General features: G+C 41.1%; 1 protein-coding gene across 1 annotated transcript in view; it reads left to right on the forward strand.

Annotated features, from left to right (window-relative positions):
• NNMT (nicotinamide N-methyltransferase) overlaps positions 1–22,801 on the forward strand; it is a 98,837-nt gene that overhangs the window by 65,511 nt on the left and 10,525 nt on the right. The window lies entirely within an intron of this gene.

A 22,801-nucleotide genomic window follows, 5' to 3' on the forward strand; every position in this document is an offset into this window, starting at 1 on the left:
TTCCAGTGTGTGAATCACTCACTCCTAGCATGGGCTGATCCTTCTTTGCAGCACATGACCCCTAACCAGACCCATCCTGATCCCTTTATTTGCTAAAGTTCCCCTGGCCCTAAAATATATAAGTAGCAGCCTTTGCTAAAGCCTCAAGACAACAGAAGGGGTTTACCCTTAGGACCCTACCAACTTAAAATACTTGGCATCCTTGCTGTTAATCTCATGGGGAATTTCTCAGTGACTCAACTTCTTCAGTTGACCCTGGCCATGTTGCTCTGGTATCTGTCCTCCCTTCTCTGGTCCCCAGCCCACTCCTCTTGGGCTGTTTGCCTCCCCTCCTGCATTCCTGTACTGATCTCTTCATTTCACTTGCTTCTTCAAGTCAGGACCACACCCCTGGGGCTTCACTTCCTCGAAGCCTTCAAGGTGTTTTCCTTGAAAGGAACTTTAGTGCCCATATTTAAAATTAGAAAGTTCTCCCCCTTTACCTAATCAGGGGCGCGGTCTCTGAGCTTGCTAGCCTCCAAGGCAAAGAGGAGAAATATCAGTTACAAGGTTCACTGTGTTCATCAGTGCAAAACAATGCTGTTCAATGCGAGCACGACTTTCCCCTGAAAACTCACTCGAAGTTCATGATGATGGGGGCATAATGTGTGTATCACTCTCTCCTACCTGCCTCTACTGTGCTGTACCTGGCTTCGCTCAATTACTGATTGTAACTTGATGTTTCCCACGTCTGAATCCTTTAGAAGAGCATTATGGAATCCTGTATGCAAAAAGCATTTATTGAGTGCCAGAAATGAGTCCAACTGTTACATAGAGAGTAACCCAAGACAGACGTGGTCCCTGATTTCCTGGAGCTCACAGTTAAGATGGGCCCAGATAAGATCTAATATGGAATGCCATGCAGATGCGAAAACACAGGAGAGTCGAGTCTAGTCATGAAAGGTTGGCAAAGGTGTCCTGGAGGAGGCAGTGTCTATAATGAACAAAGATTTATCTGAGAAAAAGGGAAGAAAACAAGTTCTAGACAGAGAGAAGAACATGTATGGGAATGCCCAGCGATGAGAGGGAAGGTACACAGGATTGGTGACACTCACTGATGCTGCGGTGCTACACCTGGGCCCCCTTCTCCAGGTCAGCACACCCAGCCCCCAGCTGCTCCGAGTGGAGTGTTGCTGCTCGCGGCTCACAGCTCACAGCTGCTCCTTCTCAGGAGAACTGCTCTTAGCTAATCAGAGCCACCTCCTCAATAAATGTACTCAATAAATGTTTTTTGCATACAGGATTTCACAGTGCTCTTCTAAAGGATTTAAACTTGAAAAACATCAAGTAACAGTCAGTAATTGAGCAAAGCCAAGTACAGCACAGTAGAGGCAGCTAGGTGAGAGTGATAGACACAGTAAGTTACAAGCCACCGTCCCCTCCCTCACCCATAGCCATGACTGACTGATAAGGGGATTCAAAAGCCTTGTCCCCCTCCTGCACTGGGGGACACTCATCAATGCAGTTTCTGTTTCTGCACCTCTCCCCTTGTGGATCGGGCCAAGATTGGATTTTTCCTGAGACCACATCCCTGATTGGCTCCTTCTCCCTGTCTAACCAGTTCTCCCTAAAGAGCACTCCCTCAGTGAATTACATGTTCCCAAATCCCTATCTTGGACTCCGCTTCTGTGGAACCCTGGCTGAGACAATGACAAAGGAAAAACGTTGAGATTGAAGTTTGGACCTATGCACTAGGTCCCAATTTGAGCCCCAACCATGAACAGGTTAAGGCTTTACTAACTTAAATTACTACCATTTTCAGTGAAAATTCTTATGTGATGCATCCATTTAAATTGGATTATTAGGCATACAGTAAATTAAACTTAAATCTGACTTACTCCAGCCTCCTAAATTGTAAATAAGGACTCCAAGACCCAATAAATCATGACATTCAGGTAAAACCTCAGTCTCTTTACAAAGAGAGAATAGTAATCCTTGTTCTCTCTGCTTTATCAGTGTACAGCTAGCATAAAACGTTCCTCAAGAGACGACTGGGCATGGTGCCACATGCCTGTAGTCCCAGCAGTTTGGAAGGCTGAGGCAGAAGGACCACTGGAGCCCAAGAGTTTGAAACCAGCCCCGGCTGTTAACATGGTGCGACCCCATCTCTAAGAAAAAGAGAGAGAGAGAGGATCTAATGTTCTTTGACCTTCTAGGATGTGAGGACAGAAATGCCCTGAATCACAACTTCTAAAATTCCAAATTCTGGAAATGCAAACTCCTCATACCAAGTAAAAATAGTCCACTCTCTGGTGCTGATTCAGTCTCTTATGAATCTGACTTGCATAAGTGAGTAACCAGACCAGCCACAGAGGTAATAAAAAATCATGTTTCCTAACCTACAAGACCAGACACTGAAATAAGACGCTGATGTTTTCTGAGACTTAACCTGCACTAGTCAAATGTTTTCATCCCTCTCTTTAATTTCCTTGAGATCAGGGTGAATGACCTCCCATAGTGGGGCAGGATGGGAGCTGGAACTTAAAGGGTGAGGAGAAAGAACTCCAATAATACCCACTGGGAGGCAAAGAAGCAGAACGCCTCCCCACAAATGCAAGGTGCTTTTTAGTTCCTTGCTCCCAGGCAGTAAGTATAATCCATGAATTAAAGATAATTAGTGTCCTTTTAGAAAATGCAACTGTAATTGTAGACATTTAAGTGTACTTTGTGCATTTGAGAAGGATTGATTGTTTCACAGTTCAAAAAAGACCCTGCTGGCTGGAGGGCAAACTCAGCACCCTTAGCAACTTTATAATCATTAGAAGAGTGGGGCTCGAGGAAACCCGGATCTCAGGAACAGTATAGTCCCCATAGTGGAGAATGGAACATTTAACCTTTAACATAATGGAAAACCCCACTAATTCCTAGGCGAGAGGAGCTAAATGCCCAAGTCTCCTGAGGTGAACTTGTTTGTTTCCCTCTGTTTGGGCTCAGAGGCATCTACTACGTGTCAGGCACTAAGTACTAGGGAGAGAAACAGTAAATTGGACATACATGGTTCCTGCCGTTTCCAAGTTTATGGTCGATTGCCAAGTGCTAGGGACTGAGTGTTTGTGTCTCTCCAAATTCATATATATTCATAAATTCATAACCCCATTACCTCCCAAAGTCCCCCCTTCTAGTCCCCAGTGCGATGGTATTGGGGGTGGGGACTTGGGGAGGTAACTGGATTATGAAGGTGGGGCCCACATAAATGCGATTAGTGCCCTTACAAAAGGAGACACAGGAGCTTGCTCTTGTGCTCAGCTCTGTGCCATGTGAGGACATATGGGGAAGAGTGTCATCTGCAAACCAGGAAGAGGACCTTCAACAGGCACCAGATCTGCTGGGACCTTGATCTCAGACTTCCCAGGCTCCAGAACTCTAAGAAATAAGTCTGTTGTTTAAACCACACAGTCTATGGTATTGTATTAGAGCAGCTGGAACCAACTACCACAGCAAAGATGGGCAATAAAATCAAGCAAAACAATTCAGTATGAAAAGAGTCATATAGAGACACATGTAGGTATGATTTCCTGGAGAAAGTGAGTTTCAAGCTGAGACCTAGAGGATGAAGAATTAGCAAGGTGCATGTTGCAGGTAAGGGTTGGGAGAGGGGGATCTATATTCCAGACAAAATGCAACAAAGACTTGGGGACAAGAGAGAGCATGGCTCATTTGAAGACACGAAGGAAGTTCCATGTGGCTGATCTACAGAGCCTAGTGAGGAGATGGCTGGCTACAGGTGGACTAAAGAGAGAAACAAAAGCTGAGTCAGAAGGACTGAAGCTGTTTGTACTTAATTACAAGCACAATGAAAGGCCCTTGAAGGTGGTTAAGGAAAGATGTAACAAATTCTGGCCTTGAGAAACAGAGACTTCTATTGTCTTTCAATGGTTTCAGGGAGGGAAGCCATAGCTTCTTTGGGTTGCTTATCCTAATGGTTAACTGAAAGAAAATGTTTTTTAAAAAACATTTTTTTAAACTTTTATTTTAGGTTCAGGGGTATATGTGCAGGTTTGTTATTTAGGTATACATATGTCACAGGCATTTGTTGTACAGATTACTTCATCACCTAGGTACTAAGCCTGGTACCCAATAGTTATTTTTTCTGATGTGTAGGTTTGTTATTTAGGTAAACTCATGTCTCAAGGATTTGTTGTACAGATTATTTTGTTACCCAGGTACTAAGCCTAGTACTAAATAGTTATTTTTCTGGCTGGGTACGGTGGCTCACACCTATAATCCCAGCACTTTGGGAGGCTGAGGCAGGTGGGTCACTTGAGGTCAAGAGTTTGAGACCAGCCTGACCAACATGGCGAAACCCTGTCTCTACTAAAAATACAAAAATTAGTCCTGCATGGTGGCTCATGCCTGTAATTCCAGCTAACTGGGAGGCTGAGGCAGGAGAATCACTTGAACCTGAGAGGCAGAGGTTGCAGTGAGCCGAGATTGCTCCATTGCACTCAGACTGGGTGACAAGAGAAAAACTTGGTCTCTAAAGGAAAAAAAAGTTATTTTTTCTGATCCTATCCCTCCTCCCACCCTCCACCTTCAAGTAGGCCCCAGTGTGTGTTGTTCTTCTCATTGTGTCCATGTGTTCTCATCATTTAACTCTCACTTATAAGTAAGAACATGTGGTATTTGGTTTTCTGTTCTTGTGTTAGTTTGCTAAGATAATGTTCTCCAGCTCCTTCCACGTTCATGCAAGGGATATGACCTTATTCTTTTTTATGGCTGCGTAGTATTCCATAGTATATATGTACCAAGTTTTCTTTATCCAATTTGTCATTGTTGGGTATTTGGGTTGGTTCCCTCTCTTTGCTATTGTGAATACTGCTGCAATGAACATTCTCATGCATGTGTCTTTATGGTAGAATGATTTATATTCCTTTGGGTATATACCTAGTAATGGAATTTCTGGGTCAAGCAGTATTTCTGTTTTTAGCTCTTTGAGAAATTGCCACACTGCCTTCTACAATGGCTGAACTAATTTACACTCCCACCAACAATGCATAAGCGTCCCCTTTTCTTTGCAACCTCACCAGCATCTGTTATTTTTTGACTTGTTAGTAATAGCTATTCTGACTTGTGTGAGATGGTATCTCATTGTGGTTTTGACTTGCATTTCTTTAATGATCGATAACATTGAGCTTTTTTTTTCATATGCTTGTTGGCCGCATGCCTTTCTTCTTTTGAAAAGTGTCTGTTTGTGTCCTGAAAGAAAATGTTTAACATGGACACAGAGAGGGGAGCAACACACACCAGGGCCTGTTGGGGGGTGGGAGGGTGAGGGGATGGAACTTAGAGGATGGGTCAATAGGTGCAGCAAACCACCATGGCACACGTATATATACCTATGTAACAAACCTCCACATTCTGCACATGTATCCTCATTTTTTTTTTTTAGAAGAAATAAAGAAAAAAAAGAAAATGTTTAGTTTTACCTAAGCCTTTTGCTCCCTGGCCACATTTGCTCATTCCATACTCCTGCCTGTAAGCCTTTGGTGACTCTCCGTGGCACATGGGATCAAGTTCAGACCCCTTAGCATGGCGTCCAGGGTCTGTCTCAATGGCCCCACCTACATCTGCTCCTCACTCTCAGCCCTCATTCATACATGCCTGACACTTAGAATGTGTTCAGTAAATACTTGTTAAATGAAAGAACCACGGGCTGTCTTTGGGCATCTATCTCAGTGGTTGATAAATGTGCCACACAGGCCTTCGGGCTTTGCACATGTCACCCCTGTCCTGGACCCACCAGGAAGGTGAATGGTCAAAACTATTGTGTGGAAGGAAGGATTTTCTGTTTACAGATGAAACAAGTAAGGTGTGTACTTAGCCTTGGCAAATGAATTTTTCTACTTGGACCTAACTGCCTGAGGCAGTGGCAGAGGCACTGCAGGGCCTTGGTGGAGGCTCCCCAGCAGCAGAGGGACAAGGCTGGCACCCAGAGGGGACCCAGCCCTGGCCTTGGGGTCCTTTGCCAAGTCAATCCAGAAGTCCCTCTGCTGAGAAGTCCCCGCCTCTGGCAGAGCTGATAGACCCTCCTCTGGGTTCTTTCCATGTACAGTTGTTTCTTGTTATTGTGGTCATTACATTCTATAAAATCATCACAATACTGAATTAGTAAATATGGATCCACTGCTCCTAGGAAAATTGCAGGGTCAGTTCCCTGCCAGCTTCTGGTTACATTTTCATCAACTGACCAATGCATAACTTTGTTTTCTGTTTTAAAAACCCCTTATTTACTATATATTGTTATTCATTGATTTTGAACTCTTGGCCAACAGCACTATGACTCACCCTGCATGACGCTTGTCTAACATGCATATTTTCCCTCTAAGGCACATCACAGCCATCTTGTGCTTAGGAACAGAAGACAGCACTTCACTATGCTTTGGGGTCATTTTAAACAGTGAAACAACCAACCAAAAGCACAAAAATGTAAAAACAAACAAACCAAAAAGCATGGCACCAAACAGACCATGAAAGGGACATTTGTTTATAGGATAAGAGCTGAAACAGAAAGACAGAGCATTGCCTTGTTCAACCTCAGCTGAGAATATGCGTGCTGGGCAACTCAGATGTTTCACCACACCACATGCCCATAAATGACCACAAATGTGATGCAAGTGTCGATTTGGAGGTTACAAATTTTAGTAAGCAGGCAAATCAGCAAATCCAGAATCCATGAATAATGAAAATTGACTGTATTTCTATTATAGCATTTATTACCCTGAATGAAAGTTGGTAATTTATGTCTCTTCCACCAGAGTCTGGTGACTCTGTGTGTCATCAGAGTCTGGTGACTACAGTGTGGGGTCCTTGAGGAGTTGGCATACAATAAGAAATAATGCCAACAGCAGATGAACATGGAGATCTTACCATGCAGTTTTCCACATGCAACTTTCTCATTCAGTGCTCACAAGAATTCTCTGAATTATGTGCTGTTATTATTATTCCTACTTTATGGATGGGGAAACCAAGGCTTAGCAGTGATAGTATAAAACTTGCCTATAGTAACATAGCTAGTAGTGGTAGCAAGATTTTCACATAGCCTAGAAGCCCACATGCTTAACTGCTGTGTTATTCTGCCTGTGGATTTAAGCCCTTTTGGAGAAATGTCTAGGAAAAAAACCACAAGACCTCAGCATAATGGACCAATCAACCACTGAGAGTGACAATTGGCCCAACTGGTGAGAGAGGAAGGAGGAGTGGCTTCGAGAGGAGGCAGAGTTGATGGCAAGACCTCTTATGCATATCCCCTAGAGGACTGAATTTCCTCATTAGTTTGAAAAGGTGAATGGCCAAAGCAATTGTGAGGAAGGAGGGATTTTCTGTTTGTGGGTGAAACAAGGAAGGTTGGTACTTAGGCTTGGCAAGTGAATTGTCCAAATTGGACCTAAGTGCAGGGCATGGCAGAGGCACTGCAGAGCCTTGGCAGAGGCTCCCTAGCAGTAGAGTGACAAGGCTGGGACCCAGGGAGGACCCAGACTCAGCCTTGGGGTGTGAGGGCCTTTCAGGTAGCAGCCTGGCATCTGGTGATGTCAGGAAGAGTACCATCGTGCCTCAACCACCCAGGATCTAGAAGGTCCTGTGTAGCATGAGAGAATTCTCTATAGGGAATACATCGCAATCATCATTCCTCACATTCTTTGAGGTCAATGTTGGGTACTTGGAAAAGGCCAAATCTCTAGCCATTGAGTTTTATACCATTATCCCGTTGACAGTGTGCCCGGGCTGCTCAACCTGGAGGAAATGGCTGTGTGCTCAGGGAATGAATGAGCATAAAAAGAAATACCACCTTAGGTACAAGGACATCCATAATTCCTCCAACCAGAGAGCTCCTTCCCGCTCCGAGGGAACTGAGAATCAAAGCCCTCTTTGTGGCCTAGATATTTTGATTCTGAACAAAACTGCACTCGGTTCTCATAAAACACTGTCGCCATTCACATCTTGAGCTGCTTACAATCCTTACCTAAGTCCTTCAAATGGTCACAGGAGATTAGGGGAGCCAGCTTAGAATGTCTGTGGCTGGAAAGAGACTCTGGAATGTCTCCAGTGAGAGCCATTTCCATACTTCAGAGCAACTTGTCAGATCTTTCCAGGAACAGGAAGGCCAACATCTCTGGAGAAGGTACGACTGCTGCCTATATACAAATTCTCTTTCTGCCAGAGGGAATGCTTGCCATTTGTCTCAATCCCCCCATGCAAGATGAATAAAGAACCAGCTCTGTACACTTTTCCCTCCTGGCCTACCTGCCTGGCATTGCTCTGATTCTTTCATCTGAAAAACTAACCTCCTTCCCCACCCTCAGAACTTCTAAAGTAACTTACCTTCCCCAAGGGCCATTCATCTACTCCCTCCACTTTCCAAGGATGCAGCTAAGGAGAATTACAGTCTTAGTACAGTCCAGCACAGTTGGTAACATTTTCACTATTTAACAAATTCTCCCTTGACCACGATTTATATCATGCAGGTGTCATCTAATTTCTCCAAGGCCTTGTGGCCATTTGTACAACAAGAATGGATCTGGTCAAAATGATGAAGTGGCTGAAATTTGTCTCCATTAATCCCACACCACCCAGTGCTCTTCCTTCTTTAGGTACTGACTGCTTCTGAGTGGCTGCTGGCTGCTCATTCTCCTTCCTCACACAGCAATAGGCTTCTTTTCCAATCATGGAGATTGTGTGCCTGGGACTTTCACTATTAGGAAACAGTGTATGAATATGTAACCCAAGTAAAACTAGGCTCTCTTGTGGCCAATATTACTTTCAAATGAAATAAAAATCTGAATCCAAAAGCATTGAAAGGTAACACTGGTTTTTTCTGAGGTGTCGTGAGGCAGTAATGTGTCATGTTGTACAACTCAGAGAAAGATTTCCTAAGCATTCACTTTTTAGGCCAGATGCAGTGGCTCACACCTGTAATTCCAGCACTTTGGGAGGCCAGGGTGGGAGGATTGCTTGAGCCCAGGAGTTCAAGACCAGCTGGAGCAACATACCAAGACTTTATCTCTAAAAATAAATTCACTTTTAAAATCTCTATGCAGTCCCATTCCTCAGAACAGAAGATTTTTTTTTCCCTCTTTAAAACTTTTCTTCCCCAACTACCTGACTGTCTCTGACTCCTCATGGCCCAGCCACCCTACAGCTAACCCCTTTTCCTGTCGCTTAGATATTCTTCCCACCATAGCCCTATACTCTGCCCCATTTTTTGGCCCATTTCTCTCATTTTTCTTTTTCAGTTTTGCATTTTACACATTTTTCTACTAGTCTCAATAAAAGCCTGGTCGTAGAGCAACAGAAAGAGAAGTTCTGAGCTGGTAGGGAAGGCAGTATGTCATGAATAACAGAAATGAATCACAGCAGTGGTGCTACCTGGCTAAGATGCTTCTTCTCTTGTGTGTGTACTTAGGAGAGGTATGCAAAATGCTTTGTCCAAGTCAAAATCCAGGGCTCCTTAGAGCTGTGCTGGTATTTCTGATAGGTGAGTGGGACAGAGATTTGTTTTTAGAAAAACCTTTTCCAGGAATGAATAAATGGCATTTTCTACAACCTGGATGGGATTGGAGGCGATTATTCTAAGTCAAGTAACTCAGGAATGGAAAACCAAACATCACATGTTCTCACTCGTAAGTGGGAGCTAAGCTATGAGGATGCAAAGACATAAAAATGATACAGTGGACTTAAGGGACTCAGGGGGAAAGGGTGGGAAGGGGGTGAGGGATAAAAGACCTGAAACTGGGTTCAGGGTATACTGCTTGGGTGATGGGTGCACCAAATTCTCACGAATCACCCCTAAAGAACTTATTCATGTAACCAAATACCACTTGTTCCCCCCAAAAACTATGGAAATAAAAAATTTAAAAACAAAAACAATAATAAAAATAAAAATATTTTCCTATGGACAGACACAGTGACTCATGCCTGTAATCCCAGCACTTTGGGAGGCCAAGGCAGGTGGATCACTTGAGGTCAGGAGTTCAAAACCAGCCTTGCCAACATGGTGAAACCCCGTCTTTACTAAAAATACAAAAATTAACTGGGCCTGGTGGTACATGCCTGTAATCCTAGCCACTTGGGAGGCTGAGGCAGGAGAATCACTTGTACCTGCAGGGCAGAGGTTGCAGTGAGCTAAGATTGCACCATTGCACTCCAGTCTGGGCAACAGAGTGAGACTCCATCCCCTCACCAAAAAAGAAAAAAAAAAAAATTTCTATGCTTAAAATCATCCAGTGAGCATGTTGCTTCTAATTGTTTCAAGCTATTTTTCAAATTTGTCAGTTCAGAATCTGTCCCTTGCCTACTATTCTAGTATTACCTCCAGTTACTTGCTCACGTGTTTCCTTCACTCCTTCACTCTAATCTTAATTGATTATTAATATCTTTTTGACTGTATTATTTCATTTTATGTCATAATGCCCTCCATCTCTCCTTTCTCTATACTATGCTCTCCATACTAATTGCCAGTGACTTTCTGATTTCCCACTAGATTATAAACTCTAAGTTTCTAAGAAGACATATGATGCATAGTGAGTTCTTAAAAACATATTTTGTATGAATGAATGAATGAATGAATTAAGAGCTATAAAAATTACAATGTATTTCTAAACTTTGGTCAATTTGTTTGTTAGAATAATTTTGGTGAAATTTTACTACTTCAAGTAAACCAGATTACTGAATGACTTAAAAAAAATCTAGGGATTTATGTCTTTTTTAATTCTGGAAGTTTCTCAGTCCTTTATCCCTTGTAGTATTTTCTCTCCCGATTTTAACTATCCTCTCTATCTGGAGCAACAATTATACATATGTTGGAGCTTCTCAGTTGATCCTCTATAATTTCATTTTCATTTTTCTATGTAGTTATCTTGTTTTACAACATTCAAAGTTTATTTCTTGTCTATGCCAAACTTTGATGCAGACTGGGGGCTCTTTGGAAAGGTTTCCTCTCATGACTCAGAAATTTAACTTCCTTTCACCTTGTGATGCTACCATCAACAACCTGTGGTCTTCATGACCCCCAAAGAAGGAGATGATCACCCAGGATGTTTTGTGGCCAGATCTAAAAGCTATATGCATTACTTTCATCGATATTCCAATCACATGACCCCAATCTCATTACAAGGACATCCAGAAAATATGATTTTCTTATGTGCCCAGGAAAGAAAATTGAATTGGTATTTACTCAGCTTCCATCAAATTTATTTAGTTTTCTTTTCCAATATGCTGATTTTCTTTTACCTTATCTTGTCTACGATTTAATTATATATACTAAGTTTTTTACTCAAATTTGTATTTTCAATAATTTCTAGTTCAGTTTTTATATATGCCTTCATTAATGACTTATTGTCAGTTTATTATAAGAATGCTATTCTACCCAGATATATGAACTAAACATTATTAGAAATAAATGGAGAGACAGACCCCTCATGCCAAAAAAGAATGCTATTTCTTTATCTCTTTGAGGATTGTAAACAAACTTGTGCTAAACACCTTGGTAAGTTCTCCGTTATTTCTATTTCCTTAGGTGTGATTTATTCTATTTATTGGATTTGCCAATCAGCTCTCATTATTATGTATGTCATTATGTGCTTTGTAATTTTTGTATGAAAACTGATCATGAATAGGAATTTTTTTCATGCTTTCCCCTTCCTGTTGCATGGTTTCATTGTTACCTCAGTCTGGTTGTCTGAGATGTACAGTTTTGAACCAGATCTTCAAATAAGGATTTAGGCATTTTGCTCTATTATATAGCACCATTTTTGGATATAATACTTATGCACAGCAAAGGTCCAATTCCTGTTTTTATATGAGAATCATTGCTTTCTGGCCAGGTATGGGGGACTCACACCTGTAATTCCAGCACTTTGGGAGGCTGAGGCGGGTGGGCCACCTGAGGTCAGGAGTTTAAGACCAGCCTGGCCAACATGCCGAAACACCATCTCTACTAAAACTACAAAAAAAAAAAAAAAAAAAAAATTAGCTGGGTGTGGTGGCAGGCACCTGTAACCCCAGCTACTCAGGAGGCTGAGGCAGGAGAGTTGTTTGAACCTGGGAGGCAGAGGTTACAGTGAGCCAGATCATGCCACTGCACTCCAGCCTGGGCAACAGAGTGAGACTTCATCTCAAAAAAAAAAAAAAAAAAAAAAAAAAAAAAAAAAAAAAAAATCATTGCTCTCTATTCCTCCAAGTAGAAAGATTCTGACAACTTAGAGCTGTCTTAGCCCCAGTTCACTTGTGGAGACCTTTGGCTCCATCCCAAGTTTCAGGCAGGGAGCTGAATTCTGATTCCCATCTACCCCGAAGGAGCTCTTGGGCAGTTTTCTCAGAGAATGATTGAAGACTTAGCCTCCATACAGTCTAGCTGGTCCCAGTTTTTCTTGCACTGCATGGCTTTGGTTCTATCTCCTTGTAAAACTTTCTCCTATCTTTTCAAATAAATGTGAATTTATTAGAATTAAATGTGCCATTTTCTGTTACCCAGCACATATTACATTATAGTTATTTGCATATAGCTATGTCTTCTTAACTAGACTGTAAGCACTTAGAAGGTAGACACTATGCCCAATTTATCTTGCTTCCCTAGTGCCTGGCACAATGACTACAGATTAGAGGTACTCAATAGTGTCAAAACTGAATTTGAGATGTTTTAGGGCCTCCTGAGAAATCTGATTTTTATTATAACCCAGAAATGAGTCTCCAGAGATATAACATGCTGTTTGTGAAAGATAATTTACAGACATAACCAACAGGCATGTATTTGGACTCTGTAAATGATGTTCTGATCTTCCTGTTTGTATGCTAACTTGTGCAAGGCCTTTTATTTGCTCTCATTTTGCTCCTTTGAAGATATAATTGCTTCTTGGTTCCATATTTCTATTGCTCATTACACTGTTCCATACCATTTCATTCTGAAAATAAAACAAAATAGGATATTTAAAATTAATGATGTGGCGCACAGCTTTTTTTTTTTGTTCTTTCTACCTCTAGGCAGAATTTGCAAATGGCTTGAATGTCAGCCATTCTTTTTATCGGAAGCATCTGGGTTTCATTAGTGTAAGAAAAATCATTGATTACAAGAGGAGAGACCCCAGACCTTCTTTGCAATGGGTCACTGGTATGTTTATCTATTCCTACTGCCTCCTCCTCAAACCTGGCAAGCTTATGATGGCTACTTCTGTTTAAAAGGAAATTGAAGAGTCATCCCCACTAGTTTTAGAATTTGAAGATTTCTTGTACAGGAGTTTTCACATTGGTTTCATTTTCAAGATTCAGAAAATGAGCAGCTTTTCAGATGCTATGATGTGGAGAGCTCTGTATCTTTGCAAATGGTTCCTGTCCCTGAAGAAGCTATGGTACCAGTAGGGCCAAGTGGTCATGTTTTTAATTTATGAGCGTAGTTGAAAGTTTGTCCCTTCCCCTGAGCAGCAAAACTAGGTTAAAATGAAATTTGCAAAGACACCTGGAACCATCACAGCAGGTAATAGGACAGTCTGTGAGAGGTTTTAAAGAAGTAATAATAACTGGTCCAGCATGTAAGAAGTTCAGAAATCATCACTCCATCTGAACAAGTAAAAAAACTGAACAAACTAAAAAATCAGCTCATCTTAGATCCATAAGAAAAGTAAGGTCAGAGGGCAAACTTCTCCCCAAAATCAAAGGGAAAAATGAGCAAATACAGAGAATCATAACTTATGGAGCAGAAACCCACAAGCAGAAATCTCGGCAGGAACCAGTGCTTAAGTGGAAAAACCTGAACCATAGTTGACAATTTGCTGGAGGCTCAGTACGGACAACTCTGAGAGTTAAACGCTCCAGGGGGACCCAACTATGGGGGCAGGGGGCTACACCTTCTGAGTTTTACCCCCAGGAGCTCTACTTGATTCTTTCATTGAATATTGGATAAAATCCCCTCATGATGGAAAGGAAAACAATCATTTTGAAATATGCCAAAGCATTTTGTTCTTAACAGAGTTTGTCTTAAGGAGAAACTAATCAACCAGAGCCTAATCTGCTGGGGTTTTATCAAAGCCTAACTGACCAGGGAAAAGAAAACACCCAACTCCAACCCACTCTCACCATCTTCTTCCACTTAAAGGGGCAGGTGTGGGAGATTGAGAAACACTTGTGATGTTTGTAGTCCAGAGGTACAGGTTCACTAAAAGACTGAGACCTAATCATAACACTATAGAATGCTTCCCCTCCATTCATATCTCACCAACACATTACTAAAGGCCTATTTAGAGCAGTTTCTTTTACCCAGCACATTGTGTCTGGCTATCAAGGAAAAAATTACAAGGCATACTAAAAGGTAGAAAAGACACAGTTTGAAGAGACACAGTGAGCATCAGAATCAGACTCAGATATGGCAGGGATCTTGGAATTAATCAGACTGGATGTTAAAATAAGTATGATTAAGATGCTAAGGGCTGTAATAGGGCTGGATGAAGCAGACAGAATGCAAGAACAGACGGACAATGTAAGCAGCAAGATGGCAATTCTAAGAAAGAATCAAAAGGAAAGGTTAGAGATAAAAAACACTGTAACAGAGATGAAGAATGCTTTAGATGAGCTCACTAATAGACTGGACATGGTTGAGGAAAGAATCTCTGACCTTGAGGATACTTCAGTAGAAACTGCAAAAACTGAAAACAAAGGGAAAAAAAGACTGAAAAAAACCCAAAACATAATATCCAGGAACTTTGGGACAACTATAAAAGGTGTAATATACAGGTCATGGAAATACTGGAAGAAATATTTGAAGCAATAATGACTGAGAATTTCCCAAAGTGAATGTCAGATACCAAACCACAGATCCAGAAGGCTTAGAGAACATCAAGCAGGATAAATGTCAAAAAAACTACACCTAGCTGTATCATATTCAAATTATAGAAAATCAAAGATAAAGAAAATATCTTGAAAGAAGTGAAAGAGAAAAAATACCTTGCCTACAAGGGAGCAAAGATAAAAATTACATTTGACTTCTCAGAAACTATACAAGTGAGAAGACAATAAAGTGAAATATTTAAAGTGTTGAGAGGAAAAAGACCCACCAGCCTACAATACAATTCTGTATACAGCCAATTTATCTTTCTTTTTTTTTTTTTTTGAGACGGAGTCTCAGTCTGTCACCCAGGCTGGAGTGCAATGGTGTAATCTCGGCTCACTGCAAGTTCCGCCTCCCGGGTTCACGTCATTCTCCTCCCTCAGCCTTCCTAGTAGCTGGGACTACAGGCGCCCGCCACCACACCCAGCTAATTTTTTTGTATTTTTTTTTTTTTTTTAGTAGAGACGGGGTTTCACCATGTTAGCCAGGATGGTCTCCATCTCCTGACCTCATGATCTGTCTGCCTCAGCCTCCCAAAGTGCTGGGGTTACAGGCTTGAGCCACAGAGCCCAGCCTCCAATTTATCTTTCAAAAGTGAAGGAGAAATAAAGACATTCTCAGACAAACAAAATTTGAAAAATTTATTACCAGTGACTTGCCTTGCAAGAAATGTTGAAAAAAATTATTTAGAGAGAATAAAAATTATAGGTTAGAAACTCAGCTCTACATAAATAAAGAAAAATACTGAAGAAGAAATAAATGAAAGTAAAATTTAAAATTATTTTTCATATTCTTAATTTATCTAACAAATAACAGTTTATTCAAAATAATAATAGCAACAATGTATTTTATTACACATGCTTATGTATAAGTAAAATGAATGACAGCAATGATATGAGGGAGGGGGAATTAGGATTATTTTGTTATAAAAAGCACTAACCAAGAAGCAGTATAATGTTTGGTGAAAATGGACTTGGATTAATTGTAAATGTATATTGCACACTCTAGGGCAACCACTAAAAAAAGTAAAAAGTATAACTGATAAGAAAGGAAAGAAAATTGAATCATATAAAGTTGCTAAATTAAAATAACTAAAGACAGAACAAGAGTGGAAGACAAAAATAGAAACAAAGAACAAGGGTAATAAATAAAAACAGTAACAAATATGATAGATACTAACCCCATTATATCAATAATCACTTTGAATGTGAGTGGTCTTAAACACAACAATTAAAAGACAGAGAATGTTAGGATGGATCAAGAAACAAGACTCAATTACAGGTTGTCTATAAGAAACCTGCTTTAAATATAAAGACTCATATCAATTGAAAGTAAATGGATGGAGAAAGATATACTATGCTAAAACTAATCAAAAGAAAGTGGAAGAAGCTATAATAATTTCAGGCACAGAACACTTCACAGCAAGTAAAGTTATTAGGGAAAAAGAGGAGCATTGCATAATGATAAAGGGGTCAGTTCTCTAAGAAGACATAGCAATCCTTAATGTGTGTGCACCCAATAACACAGCATCAAAATATATGAAGTAAAAACTGATAGAACTGTGAGGAGAAATAGATGAGTCCACTAGTATAGTGGGAGAGTTCAACATCCCTCTGTCAGAAATAGACAGATTCAGCAGGCAGAAAATCATTAAGAACATAATCAAATTCAAAAACATCGTCTATAAACTGTAAATAATGGACAGCTACAGTCTAGTTCATCCAGCAATAGCAGAATACACTGTACATTCTTCTCAAGCTCACATGGAATATTCATCAAGATAGACCACATTCTAGACCACATAATATACCTTAACAAATGTAAAAAAAGTAGAAATCGTAGTGTCTGCTCTCAGACCACAATGGAATTAAACTAGAAATTTATAATAGAAGGATAGCTGAAAAATCCCCCAATACTTGGAGATACAAATACAACATGTGTCTAAATAATACAAAGGTCAAAGCAGAAATCTCAGGAGAAATTGAAAAGTACTTTGAACTAAATGAAAATAAAAACACAAGTTATCAAAAACTGTGGAGTGCAATAAAAGTAGTGCTAAGGGGGAGATTGCTAGCATGGAGTGCATATATTAGAAAATAGGAAAGATTTTAAAAAGAAATCACCTAAGCTTTCATCTTTGGAAACTAGAAAAACAAGAGCAAACTAAATCCATAGTGAGCAGAAGAAGAGAAACCATAAAAATTAGAGCAGAAATCAATGAGATTGAAACAGAAAATTAATAGAGAAAAATCAATAAAACCAAAAGCTGGTTCTTTGAAAAGATCAATAAAATTGATAAGCCCATAGCCAGGCTAACTTAGAAAAAAGGAAATGTGCCTTTGTCTTTGAGTAACACTAATTAGGTTCTATGTCCATCCCTGGCCACTCGTGGGGTGGGGTGGCCGCGTCGATAGCCTTAAGTCAGTCAAGCCTGATTCTTGGAACTGGGTGTGAAGTCAGCTTCCCTTCCAGCACAGGGGCTGTGTGAGGGAGGGGTGAACGCCCAGATGGAAATCAGGGTGCTGAGTCAGGAACTAGATGGCATTCGCTCCAGGGTCGCACATTTCCTCAGGAGAGAAAGCTCTTTCCTTTCCTTTCTCTGTCTTGGAGTGGAAATAGCTTGGTGGCTCGGTTAGCACAGGATGAGACTCCAGGAAAGGACGCAGGGAGTGGATTCATCTCCAGTCTAACCCCTAGTCTAGCTCACACATGCCTCCACTCCTACCCCCCACAGTTCACCTGGATAGCAGACCAGGCTTGAGAGCAAGAGTCTATCTAGAAACAGGTGGAGCGCTCTGCTAGAACTCCTTGTCTATGGCTATTTTAGGAACCCACAGGGTGGCAGCTGCAGGCAGCAATTGAGCAGGTGGTGGCACAGAAACTGGAGGTTTAGGATGCTGGCCATCTTCTCACCACTAGCACCTCTAAGAAAGAGGCACCTGTACACCGACATGTATACTCACCAGCTTTGTGATGATAACTACATCATTTAATGTTCCTGTTCTTTCTTTTCTTCATCTATAAAGTGGGGATCACATGATAATAATAACCTCCTTGCCTATTTTGTGTTGAAAAAAGAGGAAATATTTCTGTTCCCTGTCTCATCTTTTAGTCTTGACCTATACAATTGGGAACTTCTACCCCAAGACTTCTGGCTTCCCTTTCTTCTCCCTTGCTAGTTCCTCCCAAAGGAAGGAGGATTTACAGATTGTATTGGTCAGCCACTTATCACTGATAGAGCCACCGTTGATAGCAGGGTTACATCACAGGAAGTGTTGAAGCCCAGCACTAATGCTTGGCACAGCCCCCTGCATCATCTTCCTTTCCCATTGCTGTAGGTAAGCAGATTCATACATCCTTGAAATTGGTAAATTCAGCCAAAGATCCTTTCAAGATCTGTGCAGCTCTCTGGCCCCGAGAGTGCCCCTTCCAAATTTAGATGGATTGGAGATAGGAGCCTCCACTTTGACATGGGCTCACCACCCCCAGTTCAGCTTTTACCAGGCCTTTGCATTAGAATCTGGGTTCTTCAACCCAAATATCCATCAATGATAGACTGGATTAAGAAAATGTGGCACATATACACCATGGAATACTATGCAGCCATAAAAAATGATGAGTTCATGTCCTTTGTAGGGACATGGATGAAGCTGGAAACCATAATTCTCAGCGAACTATCGCAAGGACAAAAAACCAAACACCGCATGTTCTCACTCGTAGGTGGGAACTGAACAATGAGAACACATGGACACAGGAAGGGGAACATCACACGCCAGGGACTGTTGTGGTGTTGGGGGGAGGGAGGAGGGATAGCATTAGGAGATATACCTAATGCTAAATGACGAGTTAATGGGTGCAGCACACCAACATGGCACATGTGTACATATGTAACAAACCTGCACGTTGTGCACATGTACCCTAAAACTTAAAAGTATAATAATAATAAAATAAAAAAAAGAAAATGTGGCACATATACACCATGGAATACTATGCAGCCATAAAAAAGGATGAGTTCATGTCCTTTGTAGGGACATGGATGAAGATGGAAACCATCATTCTGAGCAATCTATCACAAGGACAGAAAACCAAACACTGCATGTTCTCATTCATAGGTGGGAAGTGAACAATGAGAACACTTGGACACAGGGTGGGGAACATCACACACCAGTGCCTGTTGTGGGGCAGGGGAAGGGGGGAGAGATAGCATTAGGAGAAATACCTGATGTAAATGAAGAGTTAATGGGTGCAGCACACCAACATGGCACATGTATACATATGTAACAAACCTGCACGCTGTGCACAAGTACCCTAGAACTTAAAGTATAATAATAATAATAAAAGAAAGTCATAGCAAGAATTAAAAAAAAATCTTGGGTTCTTGTCCTGCCATCTTTTAATAAAGTGAGAAATCCTTCTCAGCTGGCTATTGATCTTTGTATATGGGCTCCTTTGGCAGGAAACTGGGAGAGGACTTAGGAGTGGAGTGAGGAGAAGGTGGAAATACATACCAAGGCCTATCTCACTCCCCTATACCCTGCTGGGTTGTAGAGGTGAAATGAAGTTATATAGTTGAAAGTATTTTAGAAGTGAAACTGAGCACAGATGTCAGGCAGCACTAGCCTCCAGGTGAATGGTGTAAGGAGTGATGCCCTCTCCTGGGAAATGGCTGGTGCAGATGTCAGTTCTGTAAGGAATATTCCCACTCCAGATACTGGAACTTCGATTATTAGTTGGGAGATTTTCTCCTCCCAGATGTGGCTTGAATAAAAGTGTGTCCTCACATAAGACATTGAGTGGCCACGGCTCAGAAGTTGACTGATGTTGTTATTGAGTAAAAGGGAGGGTGCCCAGTGCACTAGAAGCCAATACTGTGACACCGGGTTTTGGAGAAAAGAAAAGCTTGATGTTGAAAGTGGACTCTCAAGTTCAAATCTGTTTCCCTGCCCTGGCTTCCAAGCAGTATTTTTATTAGAAAAGGTTCAGGGGATAGATTCTGAGACTATATAGGTAATTGGTGAAAGGAAAGAGGAGGTCTGGGAAGGCCCTGCGCATGTCCAGTTGTCTCTTCCCACTATCTCATGGGTCACATGTGTGCATTCGGGGGGAGTTAGTATGAAACATGTGGAAATTCGGGCTGGGACACCAGCAAGCTTGTTCTGTGCAAACTCCAGTCGGCCATCTTAGTTTCCACCAATTCTAGCCAGATTTTTCTTGATCTCAGCGTCAGAGTCTCAGCAAGTTGTTTTTTTTCTTACCTGCTGTCCTGCAAACAAGAATTTTTGTTAGTCGTTGGTTTCTTTAACTCTTTGGGACACAATTCCAATGTGCCCTACTTGGAGGAACAATTAGTAGCAGATCCTCTCTTCTTCCTCCTCTATGAGAAAACATAACTTTTTGTTAAGTCCACTTCCTTCCAATGTGCTTTGAATTTCAATATGTCCTGGGATACTTTGTCCTAACTCTGTCTTTTCCTTTTAGCTGCCCTCACTCTTTTTCTTTCTACTTCCTTTTACTATCCACCCTCTTCTTCCTTAGCTCCAGAATGATTTTCATACCAATGGTGGTACTAAGTTGCTCTCTCTATTGTCACCAATGATGTCATAATCATCTCATTCACATTCAAAGTTCTGTTTTAGTTCTCATCCTCCTTGATGTCCCTGTCATTGTTGTTCGCCATTTAAAAAAAAGTATTTAATGTCATCATTGCTTATTTTTAAAAGAACATCCATAATTGCACTCTAATGCTACTACACAGATATCTTTTTGATCTTGTCTAGTGTCTTGACATACTTACTGGTTTTTTTTACAAAGTTGGAAACAATGTACATATTGTTTCTTTCTTTGTTCTTTCATGTAATATTATTTCTAGACACATCATACAAGGGTAAAGCTGAAGGAAGCCTACAGATCTCATATGCCCCCTATATTTTACAGGTGACAAAACTAAGATTTGTTGGAAATGCTCAGTGGAAAGCAGCAGTGGCCAGGACCAGCAATCCCCAAATCCCAGTAAGCCCTCTACCTTGGCTACAGAACCCACAGGAGGGTTTCCCCAGTTTGGAGAGAGCACTTGGGGTGTTTATTTAAAATGTAATTTCGTGAACCTACCACGTCACAGATCAGGCTCTTCAATAATGGAGCATACACATTTGTAGTTTTAAAAAAGATACCTAGGTGACTGTTCAGCATGTTACGATTTGAGGCCAGGTGCAATGACTCATGACTGTAATCCCAGTGCTTTGGAAGAGCAAAGTGGGAGGATTTCTTGAACCCAGGAGTTTGAGGTTACAGTGAGGTATTACAGTGCCACTGCACTCTACCCTGGGCAACAGAGGGAGAACTTGTCTCAAAAAAATAAAAATACACATGTACCCCTGAGCCTAAAATTAAAATAAATAAATAAAAATAAATAAAATTCAAGAACCACCATTTTAAAGAGTTTAAGTCACAGAAGACACAGAGGCAAATGTTCAGCACTATAAACCAGGACTTCTGAGCTGAGCTAGACTACCACAGACTTTGCCAAAACCAGAGGCAAGATAAACAGCCAGTTCCTTGTCTACGCAGAAGAAGTTACCTTCAGACCTGTCTTACCACAACCAAACAAGCAGAAATCGATGCACTTGTTCATATGAACTATAAGTAGCTTGTTCATGTTACTATAAGTAATTCATATGGTTTCTGGGTTTTTGAGCTGTAGGAGAGAAGAAGAAAGAAAGAAATAGCCTAAGAGAGATTCAAGAGAGCTGTTGACACCATCTAAGAAACAAGTTAACCCAGTCCAGTTGTATTAAATATCACTTTATTCTTCCCAACACATATGCCCTATATGTAGAATGGCATAAAATCACATGCTTATTACAATTTCTGCCATCTATGGCTTCATTTCAGCCATGGTTTTAAAAGTAGAGCTCTCTGGGTGTATTGTGTGAGTGGCTGCAGGTTGTGGGGGTTGGGGAAACCATGAACTGTTGGAGAGAGGAGTTGGGCTGGCAGTAAACCTTTGAGCATGCCTATAAATTAGACCAGTGTTGTATGAACTGCTGGTTGTGATATATTAGAGGGTTTGAAATCAATTTAGTGACCAGCAGTTTTATATGGAGTGGGAAGGAATGAAATGGATAGTAGAACAGAATAGAATAGACCATCACGTATTACTATTATTATTATTGAGACAGTGTCTTGTTCTGTCACTCAGATTGGAGTGCAGTGGCATGATCATGGCTCACTGCAGCCTCAACCTCCCAGCCTCAAGTGATCCTCTTACCTCAGCTCCTTGAGTAGCTGGGACTATAGCTATGCCCCACCATGCCCGGCCAATTTTTGTAATTTTTTTTGTAATAATGGGGTTTCACCATGTTGCCCAAGCTGATCTTGAACTCCTGGGCTCAAGTGATCCATCCACCTCAGCCTGCCAAAGTGCTGGGATTACAGGTGTGAGCCACTGCACTGGGCCTACCATTATTACGGGTGATTAGGTGTGTGTGTGTGTGTTTATAAGGAGTCAGTGTAAAATTTCCTTTTTTTCAACCACTTTATTGAGGTATGACAGATCTCACTTACATGTAGAATCTAAAATAGTCAAACTCATAGGAGCAGAAAGAACGATGGTTGCCAGGAACTGGGGGGTGGAGAAAATGGGTTGGTCAAAGGGTACAAAGTTTCAGTCGTGCAAGATAAATAAGTTCTGGACATTCCTACCCAACACAGGACATGTGATTGCCAATGCTGACAATACTAAAAATTTGCTAAGAGGATAGATTTTACGTTAAGTGCTCTTACGACAAAAGAAGAAAACATTAAACATTTTTAGGGAGTGGTCAAAACATTTGAAAACTGCTGTGTTTTGGTGGAAAACTGCTTTGTTAGAAGATGAACGAAGTACAGAGAGGTTGAATCCTTAGCCAAAGGTTACTTAATTTTAGATCTTTAGACTCCAAATCCAGTACT

Source organism: Symphalangus syndactylus, chromosome 3 (genome assembly GCF_028878055.3).
Source record: "Symphalangus syndactylus isolate Jambi chromosome 3, NHGRI_mSymSyn1-v2.1_pri, whole genome shotgun sequence".
NCBI lineage: Eukaryota > Metazoa > Chordata > Mammalia > Primates > Hylobatidae > Symphalangus > Symphalangus syndactylus.